The sequence below is a fragment of the Aedes aegypti genome, chromosome 1 (assembly GCF_002204515.2).
Source record: "Aedes aegypti strain LVP_AGWG chromosome 1, AaegL5.0 Primary Assembly, whole genome shotgun sequence".
NCBI lineage: Eukaryota > Metazoa > Arthropoda > Insecta > Diptera > Culicidae > Aedes > Aedes aegypti.
Window position 1 is genome coordinate 147,296,698 of NC_035107.1, and position 20,903 is coordinate 147,317,600.

The following is a 20,903-nucleotide window of genomic DNA, read 5'->3' on the forward strand; positions in this document are numbered from 1 at the left end:
GATTATCAAGTATACATGGAGTTTTGCTGTTTGCTTGTTGCCGGAGTTGCCAAGGCAAATTGATTATTTATATGAAAAAACAAGTTGTGTTTATTGTCAGTTCGTCTCAGATCCATATGGTCATGATATCATGATGAGTGAATGGATCAGAATTACTTTTTAGCCAAAATATGTTCAAAATGTTATGGGAGTTTCATGTACCTACTTGCTAAATCTACAGTGGCCCAATTTCATATTCGTACAGGATACTGTTTCCACATCAAGTTAGTAAAAAACTATTAAATGAAGTATTGAGCTACAAATACTTTATCCACATTGAGGGTAACAGGTGTTATCTATTGTTTGCCAATCACAAAATGTTTCCATTTACATTCATCTTTGGAATAATAGAAAAGTATTGAATTGATGACTAAAATTCACCCAATTCCATATTCGTACACCTACCAAAATGCATACGCACAACGTTCAAAATTAAATTTAGAAGCTCTATTTGATTACTGAAATGCTTTATTATGATGTTCAGATGTAGTCAAATACATTTGGACAATTTATTAGTGGACATATATGAAATTTAGGTAAAGTTATGAGAAATGCCAGTTTTCCAATGATTTTTGCTATTAAATCTTATAATTCGCACAATTTAGTTTATTTTTGTCATTGGTTTCAATCTATAGATTATACTCGTAAGCTTTGATAGAAATTTAGTTGAAATATATATAGTTTACAGAAATCATAAACAGTTTTTACCCCTTTTGAGTTCAGAAAATGGTTGTGCCATAAGTTCAAAACTCTTCTAAAATGATATTTTTAATCAATGTCAACCAAATTTTCACTCTAAACAACAGGTTAATGTTAATTTTGAATTTGTCTGTAAAAATAATTTGAACTACGAACTTCGTTTTACAATAAAGTACTCTAAACTACGTTGTACATACCTCCACATAATTGATGTCATCGTAATATTCAATTATCTTTGAAATAATATTCAAATTATATTCAAAATAGCACCCTATTTTGCAATTTATTGATTTTATAAGAAAAATACAAAATAACTTGAATGAGCAGAGAGCATTGATATACCATTTAATAGAATATATCCTGTTGTTTTCATCATTTTAAAAAACGTTTGTGTTGCGGTTATGGCAATAATATTTATTCATTAAATCTCTATAGTCATGTTTGGTAGTAAAATGTAAATTAAAAATGATAATTACGCAATGTTTTGATAGGAATATTAACTATGGATTATGTATATACATTTAGGAGCCAAACATAAAGAAATTAACTAAAATTTTTGATTTTGGATTTGTTGTAAATGTTATACTACCTAAGATTCAAAAGTATAAGTTGTCGATATCCACTCCTAGCTACTCTAAAACTGATTATAATTTTTTGAAACTTGTTCAATATTCGCAGTTATCATTCTTGAGGAAGTGATGTTGAAAAAAATGCAATTTATTGTTCGACTTACCGAATATTCCAGCAAAAAACATGGGAAAACTGGTATTTTTCTTAAATTTACTTAAGTTTCAAATATGTCCGCTTTTAAATTTTCCAAATGTATTCTATTGCATCTGAACAACACAACGAAGAGCTTAAGTAATCATCTAGTCCATTAAAAATTAGTTTTGAATGCTGTATATTTCTTTTTTGTTAGGTGTACGAATATGGAATTGGGTCAATTATAGACACAATCTCAATACTTTTCCATTATTCCAAAGATTTAAGCAAATGAATACAGTTTGTCATTGCCAAACAATAGGTGACACCTATAACCTTCATTATTGATAAAGTATATCGAAGTCCATGCACCATTTAATAGATTTATACCAACTTGATACGAAAACAGTGCCCCGTACGAAAATGAGATTGAGTCACTGTAGTGTAAGCGTGAAAGAAGAGAACATTTGATATCCCCTTGTATTTAGAGCAAAAAAGTAATTGACCATTGTTATACCCCTTGAATGTTAGGTTTCCCTCCAAAAAAAGAATACGATTGTCAGTCTGAGTTGAGGATAGCCACAGAGTGGTAATAAAACGTGCAAAATTCAGTTTCAGTGTCGTTATTTTTTCTGCAAAGAGCCTCCAGCTTCAGAAGTGGGATCCGGATGTCCTGAAGCGCTGCGAAACGACCAGAACGACGAATAAACGGATTGATTGGCACTTTAACGAGTTTTGCGACGATGCCGTTGACGAGATGAATGGCTGGCGGAAGACGCGATCGGAAAGTTAACCGATCCGCCATTTTATGACGCTGAAAACGACGAGCAGAGGGACGACGTGGAAGGCGAGGAGAACAACGATCAAACTGTACCCAAGACGCAAGTGGCTGGTGCTGCCAAACGACACGAGACGCAAGCATTGAACCTGCATCCCTACGACGTTGGACGATTAATTCCCGAATATGCAGAGGGAGACGGAGTGTGTAAGTGATTGCGACGAATCGACCATTTCCGTGCAATCTATGGCTGGTCGGAGCAAATGTGCCTGCTGTACGCAACAACACGATTGGCGGGTGCGGCTGCAAATTGGTACAGACGGCATGAGGAGTGGATTTTCAATTGGCGACAGTTTAAGGATAGGATCGTTATCGCTTTCCCCTAAACGTATGATGAGGCCGATGTTCACCGTGAATTGGAAGCAGTCAAAATCGAGAAAGGAGAATCATATGAGTCGTACGTGTACCGTGTAGACGCCATTGCACAGAAGAGCGATTTCAGTGTGTCAGCTACATTGAAATATATGATTAGAGGATTACGTCACGATAAGGTCTACAGCAGTTTGCTTGCGAAGCAGTATACGTCTACGCTGGAGTTGTTGCAACACATAAAGTGGATTGCCTCAAACATGGAAATGGTTCCCACAAACGTCTACAAACAACCGAAAGCAAATTCTATGTCACCAGCCCCGGGAACAGAAGTGATTTGTTACAACTGCCGTGAAGTAGGTCATCGCTCACTGGAATGTCCAAAGCCACAGCGCAAAGAACGGTGCAACAAGTGTCTACGTGTTGGTCATACAGCCAATGTTTGTACAGCCCGCGAAGCAGCTACACGACCGGCACAGCAAGATGTCACCAGTAGATTCGACGGAGTGAAACGATCCACCACACATGCGGTATTCGAGGGCGAAGAAGCGGACGATCATATCACCGTGAACCAGGCTTCGCAGCAGCAAATTGAGATTGAGGCAGCAGGAGAGCGTTTTCGATCGATGGCTCTGATCGATACAGGTAGCTATACAAATTTAATCAAAAGAAAACTGCTACCTAAGCATTTGATTCTAAATGTAAACAGTGAGGAAGTTGTAGGTGTGAACGGTTCCAAAGTAAGGATTCTAGGACAGTTCGATGCTGCTTTGAATATGTTAGGTAAAGTTTTCCAAGCGCGATTTTTGGTTGTGTCTGATGATACCATGCAGATAGACGTTATTTTGGGGAGAAACTTTTTGATAGTGAATCGTATACAACGATTATACCTAAAACCTAACGATACCGTTCATGCGGCAGACTATGAATGGTTTATGCTTGGCAATATTGATGGAAAGTGTATGTTAGGCGATGACTCTGCGTTGGGGATGGATTTAGATGTAGGCGATGATAAGGAGACGATGTCTTGTCGTGTTCAGTTCGAAAACCTACTGCAGCGAAGTTATTTGAATCGACCACGACCCAACAAGCCTTTAGTGACGTTTGAAGCGGAAATACGTTTGAAGGAGGACAAAGTGTTTTCGTCTTCTCCTCAACGCCTTAGTGTGTTTGAAAGAAAGGAGTTGGATAAGATAGTATCGGATTTGCTGCAACAGGGAATTATACGTGAAAGTGACTCACCCTACACGTCGCGAGTAGTTCTGACGCGGAAACGAAACAACACTTTTCGGATGTGTGTGAACTATAAGCCTTTGAACAAGATAGTAGAGCGAAACCATTTCCCTATGCCAGTAATTGAGGACCAAGTGGCAAAACTTCAGGGTAAACGGTACTTCACTTCGTTAGACTTGAAAAATGGGTTCTATCATGTGGATCTAACCGAAGAATCAAAGAAGTACACTTCCTTTGTGACTGACAGTGGACAATATGAGTTTAATCGTTTGCCTTTTGGCTATGCCAATTCTCCGGCAATATTTGTCAAATTCATTACAAAGGTTTTGGAACGTTATATCAAAGAGGGTCGAGTAATAGTTTTCATTGACGATATGCTCATCGCTTCGAATACATTGAGTGAACACTTTCGAACGCTAGACGAAGTGTTTCAAACATTAGCAGACAATCATTTGGAGCTACAGTTCGCTAAGTGCCAATTCGTCAAAACACATTTGGATTACTTGGGTTACGAGGTGCAATGCAACCAAATTAAGCCAAGCGACCGACACGTGGAATCAATTAAAAACTTTCCAATCCCTACCACTCGGAAGAGCCTGCAACGTTTTCTGGGTCTTGTCAACTATTTTAGAAAGTTCATCCAAGGTTTTAATGTACAAGCAGGCCCACTGTATGAACTACTAAAGGAAGATAGGGAGTTTGTAATGTCCGCTGATCATCTCCACGCTGTTGAGAGTTTGAAGGAGGCGTTAATATCCAAACCTGTTCTACGTATTTATTCGCCGAATGCAGAAACCGAGTTGCACACCGATGCTTCGTCATCAGGGTTCGGCGGAGTATTGTTGCAACGACAAAGTGATGATGGTATGATGCACCCGGTCATGTATCATAGCAGGAAGTCGACCGTACCGGAGTCCAAGTTGCACAGTTTCGAATTGGAAACCCTCGCGATTATCTACTGTTTACAGCGTTTTCGGCCCTATTTATTCGGTATGAAGTTCAGCATAGTTACTGATTGCAATTCTCTCAAGCAAACTCTGGAGAAAAGGGATATCAACCCGAAGATTTCCCGTTGGGCCATGTATCTCGAACAATATGAGTTTGTTATCATTCACCGTTCGGGGGCCAGAATGCAGCATGCGGATGCACTCTCTCGTTCGAATGTGCATACAATAGAAGAGGAAAAATACGGTCCAAACGTGTTTGATGAAGCTTTGTGTGTTGCGCAGCTACAAGATCCCGAAGTAAGAAGGATTGTGGTTTCTGTCGAAGAGCAGCAAGCAAAAGACTTCGAAGTAAGAAATGCTATATTGTATAAACTAGTGGGCCGAAAATCTTTGGTATATGTTCCGGAGAAAATGGTACCATCGGTTATTAATAAGTTCCATAACCAAATGGGACATTTCGGTGTTGATAAAGTGTGTGAGCTGATAAAAAGAGTTTACTGGTTCCCACGAATGCGTGATCACGTACAACAACACGCAAAGTCTTGTATAACGTGCATTGCTTATAATCCCAAAAACAAACGGTTTGACGGAAATCTGCTAGACATCGACAAGCCTAGAGTACCCTTTGAAGTAGTTCATGTAGACCATCTGGGCCCATTAGAGCGGAGTAAGGGAAAAAATGAACACATTTTTGTAGTCGTTGATTCTTGCACAAAATTTGTGAAACTTTTCCCAACTAAGACCACGAGCACAAAAGAAGTGATGAAAGCTTTGAAAGGATATTTTCAATCTTATTCGACTCCGAAGGTGCTGGTTTCGGATAGAGGAACCGCGTTCACGTCCCTTGCATTTCGAAGGTTTGTGGAAGATCATGGGTTTAAACACGTAAAGGTTGCTACCGCATGCCCTAAGTCAAACGGTCAGGTGGAACGATACAACAAAACGTTGGTACCACTGCTGGCTAAATTGGTTGAGGAATCAGGTAGAAGTTGGGACACAGTAGTTATTGATGCGGAGTTTCTTTTGAACAATACAGCGAATCGTTCTACTGGCAAGACGGCCTCAACTCTATTGTTTGGGGTTGATCAGAGGAAACGCATCGATTATGATTTAACCCAATATTTGCAGGATCAGAACAACAGCGCTAGAGATTTGGAAGGTTTTCGAGAAGAAGCAAGCCGAACTATGCAGAAACAGCAACTGTATAATAAACGTGTTTATGACAGTCATTGCAAACGGAATACATTGTATGAGCAGGGAGATTTGGTGATGTTGCGAAAGATGAACACTGTAGGAGAGAGAAATAAGCTCAAACCGAAGTTTAGAGGTCCATATGTGGTGAAGAAGGTCCTCGATAACAATCGTTACGTGGTTGCTGATTTAGATAATTACCAGGTGTCAAACATACGTTTTGAAGGAATTTTTGATCCACTAAGTATGCGACTCTATCAAAAGGCAGAGAATCGAGAAAAAAGCGAAGATACGGAATCGGATATTGAATACGAAGATGTAGAGTATTTAGAGGAAGAAGATGAGTTAGTTGGCTAGTTGCCTAGGTGTACAGGATGGCCGAGCTGTAAGCGTGAAAGAAGAGAACATTTGATATCCCCTTGTATTTAGAGCAAAAAAGTAATTGACCATTGTTATACCCCTTCAATGTTAGGTTTCCCTCCAAAAAAAGAATACGATTGTCAGTCTGAGTTGAGGATAGCCACAGAGTGGTAATAAAACGTGCAAAATTCAGTTTCAGTGTCGTTATTTTTTCTGCAAAGAGCCTCCAGTAGATACCGCCGTAAGAAGCCCGCATAGATTTTCTCCACTCAAACATATTCCGTATTCATTGAAATCATGTATAACCAAATGGTAGCTTTGTGTTCTTAGTAAAAATAGCCTAAACGGATGAACATTGACCCAAGTGCACTAATCATAGCGATGGGAAGAGCTTAATTCATAAGAGAAAGTGTTTAACGGAATGAGGGTAAGAGGAAGATTAAGAAAAGAAAATATGTTCCTGAAACATAATATGTGTTGGAGTACAAACAGAATCTATATCTGACAGGTCTCTGCAGACCAGGATATTTCCCATACTACCACTAATAAATTCAGTGATTAGACCATCCTCACCTCCATTCTCTATATTGAGCAAAATATATGAGAAATGCAACATAGACCACACTGTTTGTCTGGCTAGAAAGAGACTGGCACCTAGTACGATGCATCACATTCGGTGAAGCTTCATTGTCATCAATGCCCCACATCTTTCTACGATTTCCGCAACTCGATTCTGTTATAATTTGTCTCCTGCGGTATGTCATATCCGCAAAACATACAATCCACGATCCCTAGCCGCTCGTTTATAAGCCCCAGACATCGACTTAAATTCAAGATGCATCTGTCAGATGTCTTTAGGAAAATCGTGGCTATCTCGATGATATCATAAAAATAATATTTATTAATCCGTATTAATGGATATTAATACCAATATTAATGAGTGTCTTACCCCATGGATTATACTTTCTACGTAATGTAACTCAGCATGAACAGCTGCCCAACTCTTCAGACCTGCGCCCTCCAAGATCCAAGGTGCTGCTGCCTTACGTTGAAAACTCTTTCCTTAAAGTCTGTCTATCAATTCCGAACTCTATTGCATACTAACATACCAAATAGATCCTATTCCTGACAAAACACAAAGTCATAACCCCAATGTGATGAATTTACCCAGTAAATCCACAACCTTTTCATAACCCCTCTTACGTTACGCTATCCTCGAAAGTCACCCATATTGATGCTTGACAAAAAAATATCAGTATTCAATCCACAAATCCCAAATTACACCACATTACATTGGTCCGTTTGGCGTCGCCGGTGGATACCTGTTCTGACATTCGTTTCTTTCAAACACCACTTCAAGCCTGTCCCCCCACTTTATTAACACAAATGTTGACGAATCACAATAATCTGAAGGTCGTGACCAGAACGGAGGTAAGATTTATCACTAGGGACCAACCACCACCAACTAAGCAATAGACTTGAAACTATTTCTTTTACCTACAAGAATTCTATGTAAAAATTGGTCTTTCAGACTAAATCCACATGGGACCAAGAATAGAGTTGCTCATAAAGCATGTGCTTATTTGTTTTGCGCTACAATAAATATATTTAACAAGATTTCGAAATTGTTCATATCTTCTCTAAAACTGTTAGCATATATGAAAACGTGTTGGGGACGTGCCTGGTGTAGCGTTTAGAACTTACGTCTCTCATGCCGAGGACCTGGTTCAATCCCATTCCCAAGATAGTCACGGTAAAGTTATAGTGGCGTTTACTTCGGAAGGGAAGTGAAGCCGTTGGTCCCGAGATGAACTAGCCCAGGGCTAAACTGCCGTGAATCGCAAGTCAGTCCCATCTGCATTTTTGTAAAAATTGAGTTGAGTACAGTTTTCAATAGTGGTTATCACGCTCAATTGTATAAGTGTATAAGTTATAAGTGTTTGTGAAACTTAGAGGAAAAAAATATGCACGCTGTCTCGAAAAACACCCAGAATCCAGGTGTAAATTTTTCAAATTGGGTAATATTTCCATATGCATTTTGAAGAGTCTGGAAAACGTGTGCAAGTTTTTTTTTGAGGAAAACATAAACAAACTGTGTATTACGAGCGTATGCTAATCTACGTGTGTTCAAATGTCACTAAGCTCTATAGGTATTAACGCGCCCACCAAATCGGAACGCGCGTGTGGGACATGCGACGTGTGACTCGTTCCCGACATAAGGGTTTATTCATATTATTTCATAACGCCAGAAATGGTATTTTCGACACCCACCCACCCCTTCGTAACGCTTTTTGTATGAATATTCTATAAATTTGGTATAAGCCATTTTACGAGACAGTTGGTTGACATTTTCTGGCGGGTCGCTCATTATTATTGTTTTAAAAACTAGCATGATATGTGAATGGCGCTGGTAACGTTTTTGTTGGTGATGACATTTTCATCTCTTTCTGGCTGTTTTTCTACGCGGTTACATGTCTGATGTTACCAGTAAATAAAATAAATTCTTCCCTGCCAGCTGATTTTAATTTTACTGGGGAAGATTGAAAAGCTCGTTGCACGCCATTATTGAATGAGCTCCTCCCAAAAGTGGCGCTAGAAGAAACGTAAATAAAAGGGCCCGCCAGCAAGTTTCAAAGCTGGTAAACAAACAAAAAACATATGATTTGAAACGTCTCATAAAATGGCTTATGGGCCGTAACATCATGGAGATACCCACCCACCCCTTTCAGCGTTAAGAAATTAATGAATGAGCCCTAACTGTCATAATGACATGTGTGGCGCTGCATTCTTACGATGTTCATGAACACAGCGCACTTTTCAAATATTAGTCGCGACGCTTGGAGATTGAGAAAAAAATATATTAAATAAAAAATGTTTGTCCTTATTTCTGTCGGATCCATAATATTGACTTCGCAGCACCAATCTGGAGTTCGCCGGTTGGACTTCCGAAGCGAAGTTTTGAACGAACTAACTGTCATTGCTCTGCCGGCTCGGCTTTTATCTCGACTGTTTTAGAAAACTGTCCAACATCACGTCGACGGAAGAAGTTTCACCACAACGGAGGATTTGTCAGTTCGAGCGCGCCAAAATCCTTCCGATTGAAAATGTGTTGGCGGTGCTTAAGGTGCAACTGTTTGCTATCCATAAATGATGATCGATTTTGTAGTTTTGGGGATGTGATATCGGTTCTACCGGACATAGATGAACTGAAAGTGTATCAACATGCCTGTTGTTAGCAAGCATATGATCCGGATAGATCACCGAATGATCGATATGATATACACCAGAAATATTTTCTTTTCAACGATAGTTTGAACATAGATTGTTCATGGATGCCACGATGAGTCTATCGTGTGTTACCTTAAGTTCGTTGATAAAGAAGAGGAAAATGAGCGAAGTTCTTTTTTCTGAATTTTATCGGGATGCACAATATATCTTTCAATGCTCTTTCGGCTGAACCAGTCAGATGGGGTAAATGTTCCAATGGTGGAGGTATTAAGCACGGTTCAACTTAATTTAGCACCTCAAAACTCAAGTAGCGCAATTAATGTACATTTACTTAATGAGAAAATATATTTCATGGCAGTAACCATCGGGATGTCAGTGAAAAATAATACCTCTACTATTGGTACACTGTTCCTTTAGTTGAGGTAAATTTTTAATTTGTGTTCCTATAGTTGCGGTATCCGTTGTTTTCTTATGGGATCCTCCACAATAGGAACACTTTACCGCAACTATTGGTACTAGTGAGAAAAGTTTAAGCAGTTTTGATGGTATTTTATATTATTTTGAAGCAATTTGAACGATGCACAATGGTCGGGCTCCATATAAAGGAGCGGCCAAAACTACCAAAACACTGTTTTGAGATTTTTATGGTTTTTATCATTTTAAAATATACCTGATTATATTATTATGATTTTTAATTGAAATTGAACTAAAATTTAAATTTCTTTGACTTTTATGACGTCAAACTGACTGAAGTCAAAAAATTGAAAAATGTAAGAATAAAATAAAGTATAAAATTCATATTTAAGGAATGCAATATTTTCCCAAAGTTACACACTATCTGAAAGCTTATGGTTCAACACTTTTATCGAGCATGAGGATGGAAAAAAATATTTGGTTGAAGCTTGATTACTTTTCAATATTACACTTTAGTAATTTTGATGATTTTGAACATCAAAAACAACTCTTGTCGCTTCATGTCGCCGCCATTTCGAATATTGCACTTTAAAATGCTCCTTAGATCTTACAAAAAACGTTTAAATTTTTTGCAGAAATTTGCTGATTTGCAAGTTAGAGCTATTTGAATAATGCAATATTTTCATACATTTCGACGATATTTTTCATACAAAGTTGATATAAAATATATTCAACCACTCTTTATACATAATTTAATCGAACTTGTTAAAATACAAACATAATTTGTGCTTTCAGCCAAGTTTGATTGCATATCTAATAAAAAAAAAACTTTTTAAAAAAAGTTACGTAATATGTGAACAGCCCCTTCTGAAGCAATTTAAAACCCCAAATAACATATTCAGAATACATGTTTCAACGATCAAGGCGATAAAACTAGTTTTGGCCAAACTTCGTTTGTTTCCGACCATTGTGCGATGTTTTCAGCTATTTTGTGTATTAATAAGCCAATGGGCCGTATGAATAAAAAGCGTTGAACTTTAGGTACTACATGTAGCATCTACTCGAAAACAAAATCCACAAAGTTTACTACACTTTTGATATGAATAAAAAACCTTTCGAACATGCAGTACCTACTACTTTCGAACATGAGCAGTGACTGATGCTGCACGTTAAGAAAATTTTATTCAGACTGCAGAGCGACGCTGCACGTTAGGAAAATTACATTCAGAGTGACACTTTAAACCAATAAAATAATTCATATATGCCAACTTTGTCGCTTATTCACACGACAAATCATGTGTAAATATGAATATTACTACATTCCCGCTATGCATCGCGTAATCGACCATGAACACAAATTCATGTAGGTTATGTAACTTGACACGATTTGAAGTGTGAATTTGCGATTACCATTCCCTTTATGTGCATGTGAATTTTATAATGATTTGACAACAAGGATTTTTCTGAGAATTTTGATATTTTAGCTAGAAAGCTGTATCCTATGAAGGAATCTTGAGATTACAGCAATTGTGGAATTAAAAAGTTCCTAACATTTTCAAGATACCAGTACAGAGAATTAGATGAAATAGCGGTAGAATTTTGAACTTCCTCTGTGAATTAAAAAAACAGCATGTTGAACTCCGATGATAGATATAGGATTCTTAGTATTTCTGTGGTATTCCGTTATTTCGGTAGGTTTCCTGTTAGTATATCTGGAAATCTTAGAAATGAAAATAAATTCTCACAATAGTGGTTGAGGATTTTCTTTTACATTTTTACATTCAGATATCCAAAGGTGTATACTATAATTGAAAATTCCTCTGAAATCGCAACGGAACTGGAAATCAATGGGATCTAAAGTTTACAAGAATTCCAAAGATTCGAACCAGAGTTTGCAGGAATCTCACTGAAATCTCAGAGATTCTTAGAGAAATACAATCTTGAAGATACCCGAATAATTTCAAAAGATCAATAGCCAGATCAAATACCGGATTTACAATATTCCCAAAAGAATCCCAGAATGGCTTCCAGAATCCCAGAATTGTCATACCAAATCTAGAATGCCTATCGGAAACCCAGAATTACTATAGGTATACCAGAATTCCAAAGGAAGTCAGAGAATCTAGGATATTAGTCAGTCAGTCATTCTTACAAAAAATTAAGAATTACTTTATAATTAGCTGAAATCCATCCGACATCCGAGAATTCCTAAAAAACAACACAATTATCGTAATGCCAGATTCAACATAATTATCGTAATGAGTATTATCGTACCTGCCACACGGAATTCACATGTAAAATGGTCAATTGACATTGAAAGCTCTCAGTTAAAAACTGTGTAAGTACTCATAAGAAGTTGAGAATTAGGCTCTGCGCAGTTGGGACGTAACGCCAGATAGAATCTCTCGAATAAATTCAAAATTCCTTACCGGAACCTCGAAATTCTTTTCGAAATATCAAAATTTCTACGGAAATCTCAAAATACCTTTCGAAATATCAAAGCTGACATCGTTTTCCCATGGTATTTACTCAAATTTTAATTATTCCATTCATTTCAACAATCTCGAAGCATGAGTAGCAACCCGATGTGGGGTATTTAGAGGTGTGGGCGAACATCGAATTAGTATTTGTGAATATATCAATTTTGAAGTGGTAGTTGTGCAATGCCAACTTCGGCGAGCCGAAAGTTCACGAAGTAGCCGAAGATGACGTCACGTTGAGAAAGCTGCGAACAAAATTTTTCGCAGCCTTGTCGTCACCATCAGCTGATCGTTTTGTTTACATCTTTTTCGTGACTAATACAAGCAAACACATACTAAGAGCCGGACCTGTTATATATGACATTGGTAGCAACCTCTGAAGCTAACTACACTGAAACAAGCTTTGTGGTAAAAAATACCATTTTGGGGGTTACTATTGACAGAACAGCACCAACGATTTTCAACTGAAGTTATTTTAACTTTAAAACAACAAGATGTATTGTATATTTTACTACCATTGCAGTTTTTTATAAAGATAGTAATTTTGACCACATTGTAGCAACATTAACTGTTAGTTGTACTATTAGCTAGTTCATTTAACCATATCAAATTGTTAACATGAATAGCCAAAAATTGTAATATTCAAGTAGTTATATTTAATTTATACCATGTTGTAGTAAATTTTAGAATGGATATTTCTACAGAAATACTACAGCATAGTAAAAAAGATTTCTTGATACTAATTTTATGGTAAAATAAAAAATCACGATGATTTTAGTTTTTTTCTTTCTTTATTTTTGTTACAAACATCTTTATTTTACACAAAATACTTCTTCATTCGCACAAACTTATTTTCCCCTACTGTATACATATGAATGGGAGGACCATCGAAACAGTTTGTGTATCTAATACTATATTTATCGAGTGGATTTTGAACTAAAAATGAAGCATAATGATTGGAGTATCCTAGAACCTCTCATTCGCGACAAATAACAAACAGTTTATCTTGAGAAGTTATTAACATATCATGAATCTCGCAGAGTTTAGTGTTCTGCATGTTCACGGTAGATTGCGTCAAAAAGTGGCCTTTTCTATACTGTACATAGACTACTCGATCCAAACACCAAGTTTCGGTTATCAACTGCAGAAGCACGTAATTGTCCCCAGCGTCCGAACCAGCATCTAAAATAAACAACAAAAGCGAAGTACACCCGATTCTGTTTTTGCACGGATTTTTTTTACACGGCCGTGCAAAAAAAGTTTCCATACATTTTTTTCCACCAAAACCTTATTTTTGCATGAAACGTCGAGAAATGGTATTACTTTTTTTGCACGGTTTTCGAAATTTTGAACTGAAAACTTTTTTTGCACGGTACGCATCCCCCGTGCAAAAACAGAATCGGGTGTAATCTTAAAATGTAAAAGAAATGATAATTTTTAGCCTTACCATCGGTTAATTCGATATCCTCAGGATTAGTAATAATCAGCTCCACCAATTTTCCGTCAGAATCGTCTTTTATATCCATTTTCGCATGAATTTACACAACTTTCAAAGGAGTTAAAGAAAATGTCCGCACGGTTTTACTAGCAAATGAGAGTGAATGATAAAATGGCGGCTCGTGCGTAACAAAACACTGAGATAAATTACTATCTTGATACAGTTGATTTGACTGTCAAGCCACTTCGGTTGAATTTTGTTGGTCACATATTCTTGAATGTACTATGAATATGGTTAAATTTACAACAACGAATATGCAAACAATGATGCATGCTCAAATTTTAAACTAATGTAGTTGTTTATACTATAAAGTGTTGTCAAATTGCATGTTTGTTTTGACTACAGCTTGTCGTTAGTTTTAAGATATTTAGATGACTATAAACATTCTCAAAACAATGAAATGGCAGTTAATTTTAATGATTTTATGGTATTTTTAACGATAGCCATGTAATGTAATTTTAACTACTCAAATAACGTGCGGCTTACAATGCAATTCATTTCAGTGTACCAGTAGATTTGTAGTAAATGCTACCTTTATTCATAGCAACGCGTTGTTTGTAGTAAGTTCGAAAGGTGTAGAAAGAGAAATGACACAAACATGTTCCACTCGTGTACCGATAATGTAGTAAACTCAACTTTACTACATTTTATTCATACGGCCCAATATGTCGATTGGCGGTGTCGGATTGCGTATGCAACTAATTCAATTAAATCAGTGTAAATGGCACTACTGCAACTATAGGAACACCCACCTAATGGATCACTTTACCCTAATATGATTTGTTTGGAAAAAATAGGAAAAAAAAACAACAAGTCAAATTGTTCCATAATGAAAAGTAAACGCATATCAGTCCCACTACAGGTTTATGCACCGTGTAACACAAAAAAGAATCGTGTTTTGATCATCTCTGTAATTTTCTCGGAAAGATATTTAGTGAAAAGCAAATTATTAAAGTTTCATTAAGATTTGATCATATTCAAATCCTCTAGATTTTCGTATGGAAGACGAGGTTGGAAACTTCACAACCCGTTTTCTCAATACCTACTTTTTACAGATGGGACTGACTCGAGATTCAAGGCAGTAAAATACTCGTAAATAAAGATAAAAAACTTGTTTTTACTGAACATTGCAACTCTCTATCTCTTTAAGTAAAGAACCCAAGTAACCATTAGGCCGTAAAAATTGTCACAACATCGGTTTTGTAGTGTTATAAAGAACTTCTCTCACATAGCCTATGAACGCTATATTCCTTTAAAGTGCTGCATAACAGACACTTTTGACGAATAGGGTACCGACTGTTTATTTTGTTCTCAAACGCTAACAGTTGGCGCCAGCGGCAAAAATTACAGACAACAACCTTTCGAACATTCAGTTTCTCTTACCGGCCGCCGAGCGGCGACACTGATGTTTGTATTCCTCTTACTAATCGCGCTACGCTGGATTCTCAAATTTCTCAAACTTTCAACACAAGCGCATGGAAGAATGGTAGTCAGAGAGCTGTCAAAACGTATGGAAAATATTGAAAATCGTGAATTTCTTGCAATTAGGAAACTGAATCAAAAAAGTAGTGATAAGAAGTCAAGTGTAAAGTGAATGCATAACTTTTTGTGTTTAGTTCATCTTCCGTGGTACTTTCTTTGCTTCAGGATTTCGTTTTTACTACCATTGAAAAAGAGCCATCTATTGCCTTTTCAGTTTTGAATATCGCCCTATTATTTGTCCTATCAGCTCGATATAAAAACATCTGAAGGAGATGGTTTGAAACGTGTGCTTCGAATTGTTTCAGTTCTAAACCAACTACACCATCTTCATTTGCGAAGTTCATAGCTACAATTGACTTATCATTTGTAAGGAATCATTTATCTTCGAACTTGTTTGTTAGCCTGAACTCTTCGTATATTGTGCAGTACAGAAAGTTAACACCATTAATTCGAGAAGGCTGTTTTGAACTAGGATATGATTGAATGACTGGGCTGTTTCTAGATTGAATGACTGGGGCTGAGTTATCTAGGAGATTCTGTTAATTATTTGGTTCAATGGTAACCGTCCAAAATTTTCGAACGGGTTAACATCTGAGACGAGACTCGCGAAGAGGAAAAAAAGCAACGTCATATGCAGCCCAGATTTCGCTGTCAGATGCAGCCAGTTGATTTTGTGGGCGAATATGTGGAGAGTATTGGAATCATTCATAAAAAAAAAATGATTCAGCGAAATATTCTATTTGATTTGCGCTGACGAAACTAAATCGAAACAAGCAAAACATTTGTTATTGCAATGTTTACTGCGTTTGCGGATATGAAATTTAACTTGAAAAGGTTTTCTGAACTGGGAACGATGCAATCGCAATTCATCTTTGCCATTGAGTTCATGTAAAAGCTTGAACATCTGCTCACAAATTTGTGTAAACACAGAATCGAAGAAGAAAATCTTAGCAACCGTAGAAAAAGAAGACCGACTTCGCGAGTCTCGTCTCAGGTTAACATCATAACGTACACGGAGAAAAAATAAAACTCTAGTTAGTATAATAAATATCAAAAATTTATCTTAACACAACTTTATTCACAACCATGCCGCTCGCGTAGCATGGTGGAATAGTATCGTAGGTCGCGGAACGCGTTAAAGGCCCAAACGCAATGATAGCGGAACGGCAACGGAAAGCGGAACCGGTTCGCCAGCATGAACTACAACAAGCTTATCGACTCAGTGTTGGTTCAATTTCATTCGTTGTCAGCTCAGTCGAGATGGTGTGATTCTTGCTGGCGAACCGGTTCCGCTATCATTGCGTTTGGGCCTTAAGGCTCCCCCAAATCTACGCGACTTTTTACGGCGACAGCGACAGGAAATCGTCGCGATTTCGTTGTTGTGTCACTGCAAGCACTCTTCTATGGAACCATCTTGACTGACACGACGCAAATTGCTGCGAAATCGCGTCGCTGTGGCTTAGACGCGCTCATCAAACAGTGCATGCAGCGAAACATCAACGAAATCGCGGCGATTGTTTGTCGCTGTCGCCGTAAAAAGTCGCTTAGATCTGGGGGAGTCTTTAGTAGTGTTTGATCCTTTGATCTTGTCGCTTGCTCTTATGGGGACGAGTGACGAACATTTGTTCGGCGTTCAATGCGTTTATCGAGTAATATTGCGAATCCGGTTAGGCGCATTCGTTTCAAATTATATATTTATCGTTTACCAAAACGAAGCCCTCCCTCATATCCAAACTCCCAGTGTTTACTTGTGGAAGTGCAGAGGGCTCCTCGGCTTCCATAAAGCAAGTAACACGTCAACACTTCCCTCCCATCCCTAAATTGACCTGCATTCGGACGCATCCGACGCCGTTATTGTTTATTATAATAATGAGAGCATCAGTACTTACACATTGAGGATGCTACTAATCCCGAGTAGCATCTGTTGGTTCCCTGTGTAAGTACAGCTGTTCTTGCAATAACGGAGTAGCATCTGCGGGCGGTGCAGCATCATGCTCATGCTCAGTTCATTGAATTTTCATTCTTTATCAGCCAAATGGGTTATTCCCGTGATAAGCACGCTTATATATAAAAAGCGTTTATACTAGCAATGCATATTCCTTTTTAATTCATTCCAGTGAGTGAATGTCTATAGACAATAGAAATATTAGAATTAGAATGCTAGAGGCGCTGTTTCTTCCATACAATGGCTGTGATGTAGATAAACGAACCACAGTAGCTTTGAATTTCTATTGGCGCGATCAATCGGTACTCAAACTGTCAAATCGTTTTTGTTTATTTTTCTCAAATTTTGATTTTGAAAGAGGAACCCAAGCAACCAAAAGTTCGGATAGAAAAGTATGTTTAAGCTTAATCAGCTTATCGAAGGATCATGAAAAGCATTCTATGCAGCTCACTTTTTAAGTAATTATCCGAACTTGAGTTCACAAAACGTTCCCTTACAGGTTGCGTATCATCACAACGAAGCGAAAATCGCTGTGTTGCTCCATAGTCGGAGATGGAGAAGTACCACAAGATACCGGTTCTCTTTTCGTACGCAAGAGCTTCTCTCTCGCGAAAGGGAAACCATCATTCTGTTTTTTGCATCTTCCACATTCTCTCGCTGCTCTTTGAGCTACCGCCGTTTGCGAACCGAACATGCGTAACTCAGCGTGCTGCTCGTTATTGCTCGATTTTTACTATGCCCGATCTATCCGATGACTCCTTATGGAAGAGTTCCGTTTGTCAGGAGTGCAATTTACCACTCGCGACGAGCGTTCACTGCGATGCGGCACATTGAGCTGGGCGTTAGAATGGTGATAGATTTGAGGCGTTAAATAAGAAGTCAACCATGATGTCTGTATGATATGCTGTAAATTTGTTAGTGTAAAATTGGGATGTGTCAAAATTTCATTCATTAAATAAGCGATCAACTGTTCAAAAACATCTCGTAAAATGGACTATTCCACAGATATAGAGTACATTCTCAAAATTGGAGGTGAGTCATTTGGCCTGACATACTCTAATAATCCCTTCCATAAATTTAATAAAAAAGTGTAGTAACTTTCCAAGATCCCCACTAGGTAGTTTGCCTTTAATTCCATTAGAAAAAAATACTGTGGTAAAATTGCAAAATTGAGTTTTTACAATCCTTGAGAAATGTTTGTTTTACTCAAATTTGGGTTATTGGGCCAAAGTATTCCCATTGGGTAGATGCAGCTCTCTCTATTTTACAACATACGTATGGAAGAAAGAGAATACCGAGAGATTTTGGGTTGAAAGTATCATCGATATACTTAATTTTGGGAAAAGTAGACTCAACATTTAGGTAAACTATTTTTCTACGTGTAAACCAAAGACAAATTAAAGACCCCCATGTCCCTTGCAGTTGCCCAAAATTTTATGGCTCATAAGGTAATCTAGAATGCCGTGAAAAGTGTACTGCGATCTGTCACCTTTTGCACTAACGAGGGACCAAATGCAGTACTAGAAGTGGTACCTAATCTGAGCCCGAGTGGGACGGACCTGTGTAAACTGTCCTCGTAATTATAGTTATGGAAGCTGTTAAGGTTTTAATCTGAATTATCCTGAATCTGAATTCTGAAATGTCTAACAAATTTACCTGTCCAGCATATTAGCAAAACAAACTTAATGAAAGAAATCGATAACTTCAGCTACTCCAATGATTTTTGACAACACATTCACTGTTTAAAGTTTCTTTATGTTGCAATAATTTTGGCGGTAGGTCTTTTACTGTTCAATTATATACTTTGCCCAAGTAACACAATAGGTCATAAATATGTTCAAAATACACCTTTCGTACATAACCGCTGTTTTTGTTCGAATGTCCAATACCAGATTTCATGCACATTTATAACCGAAAAAGCGCAAATCTGAAGGCTTTTAAAACATCTTCCTCATCTCAATAGATGTTTTACAATACATATTTCATACTTTTGGAAGCATTCTGACTAGTTATATCAAAGTTACGTAATACATAATAGACACCAGTATGTTATAACCAAGTTATCTCGATGTAATCTAGAATGAGGGAATACAAGCACACATTGTGTTTTGCTTGAAATATGTTGACAGCTCAATTAATCGAAAACAAAACAAAAATAAACAGTGATTTCAATTGCAAGTACCTTGATCAAATAAAATCATGAAACATATTATTTCTTCTAACTAGTTTCAAATAAGCAAATATAAGATGACTTTTGTGTACATAGTGTATGATATTTCTTGTGCCGGCTTAGATTTGCAGTGAAACCGAGTGTTGTATTCATTGATTATTAACGCGCCGTTCATTAGATGCGCAATTGCAATTCGTGTTCCGTGAAATCAATCAAATAGTGTTAATTTTTTGTCTCAAGGAAGGCGAGAAGCATGGTGACTTCTACCAGAAGTGTACAGTGCAGGTGAAAAGTGTTTGTAATGGTTATTTATAATATACCTATGGCAATTCGATGTGTTTTCTTATACCAAACTGAAAGATAAGGTCGAACTAATAATTTCCGTGCTGGAAATCGTCATTGTATTGGCGTTAATTTGTGAATAGCTTGCTTTTAAAATTGTTCATTTATTATATTTTTGAACGGCAATGTATGACGTCATTGCTATGGTAGAGATAGAAAAAAAAATGTTGTGTTCTGAATAATGTTTTAATTACGTATAAAATACGTGTTCACAGCAGCAAATTCACAAGCTCGAAGCATGCTGTTTCATTCATCTTTGATGTCAAATATCGTCGTTGAAACTGTTTATTCACCATTGATAGCACCTGGCGGGTTTTATTGGATCAACTATTTTTGTGACTATTTACATTTTTCGCTTTCGTAAATTATCATTTTACTTGAATGTTCGCAACAGATTTTCATTGGCTTCGAAATACAATTAACTGCATCCAAATTTGAAGAGCTACTGTTGACATTGAGCCAATGCTAAATATGTTCTACAACTGACAGAAAAAATCATCATTATAACATCTTCATCAAAACAGATCAATACGGGATGTGCTAAATATGTTTTATTTTTGTTGAATCCAATTATCATGCTTTCGGGAGCATCTTTATAACTAAAATTACTTCGATGGATTTTTGGTTGTGTGGAAAGATTTAGCCAAGTGATATTTACATTAATTGGCCGGGAATATAACACGAATGGCATTTCTAGTTTGCCAGATTATTATGTTTTGCGTAAACATCGCCTGGACGGGATTAAAACCAAAGATGTATTGGATTCCATCTTTAAGACCTGAATAGAACTTCATCTTCAGATATCTGCTCAATATGATGTTTTCTGTGTTACTTGGGTGCCTTCTGTCAAACACAGGCTATTCTTTGTTGTAAAATATTTAGGTAAGTTTTGTTGTTAAATTTTATTTTTTAATATTGCTAGACTAAAATTTCATTCAAAGCAAAAAAAACAACCCGGAAAATCCTCGACCAGACCGGTATTTGAAACCGTCAAAAATTTCATAAAAATTTGCGTTCAAAGTGAAC